This window comes from Tupaia chinensis, unplaced genomic scaffold (assembly GCF_000334495.1).
Source record: "Tupaia chinensis unplaced genomic scaffold, TupChi_1.0 Scaffold000119_2, whole genome shotgun sequence".
Classification (NCBI taxonomy): Eukaryota; Metazoa; Chordata; class Mammalia; order Scandentia; family Tupaiidae; genus Tupaia; species Tupaia belangeri.
Window position 1 is genome coordinate 4,456,768 of NW_006159586.1, and position 2,101 is coordinate 4,458,868.

Sequence of the window (2,101 nt, forward strand, 5' to 3'; positions counted from 1 at the left end):
GGGATGGCAGGTGGTGTGGTGATTAAGGTGTTGGACTCCTACATGGCTGAGCACAGTTTGAGTAGCAGATCTGGTAGCTTGCTTTTTCACTTTCCCTTTCTCTCTGGAGATTAAAATTAAAAATTAAAAAAAAAAACCAAAAAGTAAATATTTAAAAAAGAAATAAAGAACCAAGTTTTAGTTCATAGTTATTTTTTCCACAATTTCTAGCCATATTATCACATTCTTTTATCCTAGTAGTTTGTTGTTGTTTATTTATTTATTTTTAGAGTTTTTGTCATAGGGCATGCATACTCACCATAGCGGAACATGAGAAAGTGAGAAATTACTCCCCCAATGGTGTTGGCCATGCTGCAATCTTTTCTCTCCTATTCTCCTCTTGGGATTTTGGACATACACACACCCAGTGTGATTTTTAAGCCACTGAGTCTGGAGCTTGACCTGTGGTTGGCCATGTGGGAGTCCAGTGCTTTAGCCACTATGCCACCTACTGATCTCCCTAATAGCTTTTTTAATGCGCTAAAGACTTCAGGGTTTTAGTCCTACAATTATAGCATATACAAATAAAGATGTCTTTGTCTCTTCAATCTTTACATAAATTATTTCATTTTCATGTCTTATTGCTTTATTTTGGCCTCTAAAACAAGGTTAATAATAGAGGAGAGAGCAAAAATCTCTGTCTTGGTTCTGAATTTTGTAGAAATGCCTTTTGTATTTTTCCATTTTGTAGGTCGTTTGCTGTGTTGTTTTGAGTAGCTAACATCTGTCATTCCCAGAAGGGCCAGCAAGGTTGGATGAAAACCAGAGGTGTCCTGAGAACTAAGTAAGAAAAAGTACTTCAAGAAGAAAGGAGTGGTTAATTATGCCTAATGCTGTTCAAGTAAAACAAAGCCTGAGAGCTGACCATTAGAATAAAACACCTTGTAGGTCACCAAGACCTTGACAAGAGCAGAGTGGTGATTAAAATGACTTAAGAGAGAACAGGAGGAGAAGAAGTAGAGATGGTGAGAAGAGGCAAGTTTTGTTTTGCTGGATTTTCTTGCAAAGGGGAGAAGAGCGTTGGGGCAGCAACTGGGGAAGAATGGAATCAAAGAGTATTTTTTGTTTCGTTGTGTTTTTAAAATTTTTTTTTAAGAATGATTTTATTTAACTTTATTTATTTATTTATGTATTTAATTTTGACTAGGGAGATAGAGAACGAGAGAGAAAAAGTGAGAAAGCAAGTCACCTGGACTTGAACCACGGTTGGCCATGTGGGAGTTCATCATCCTTAACAACCGACAGCACCTGCTGGCCTTGTTGTGTTTTTAAAAGATGGGTGACATTAAATTCTATTTAGAAGCTGGTGCTTATGACCTAGCAGTGAAGAAAAACTGATGGTTAAAGAGAGGCAAGAGCATTTATAAGGTGAAATCTTTGAACATGTGAGAAGAGTTGAGATCGTGTACACCAGTGGAGAGTGATCTCAGACAGAACAGGGAGTGTTTATTTACAGGCAGAGGAAGAAAGTCAGGATCTGACCAATGGGGACAGATGTTGATAGGCAGGCCACAGTAGTCACCTCCTGTTTCTTGCTCTCAGTGTACTTTAAGATGGTAGTTGGGGCACTGGATTCCCACATGACTGACTGTGGTTCAAGTCCTAGACTTGGTGGCTTGCTTTCTCTCTCTCTCTCTCTCTCTAGTGAGCATGCATGCCCTGTAACAAATTTTTAAAAATGATAAATAAAATTAAAATAAATAATTCTTTAAAAAAATGTTCTGGGTGACCTGACTGAACATGCAAATTTGGAGTCGGTGGCTTGTGGCCAGAACCACGCAACCCAGCAAGCCTATTGCCTCCTTCCCCCAAGTCTATATCTGCACATGATGCTCATCTCTGTTCATGAGGAAAGGTGTTTCCAGAGCAGCCTGAAGTAAAAGCGAAGAGAGCGGCTTCTGCTTCCTAAGCCTTAGGTCGCAGGCTGTGAGAATAGCCTCAGACTTGTCTTACCTTCCTTGCTGAGGCCGGGTGGGCTGGACTTGGAAAAGAGAAGGGGGAAAAGGAAGAGAGAGAGGGATGGGGGAAAGAATGAGATAGAAAAATAGACAATGAACTCTTT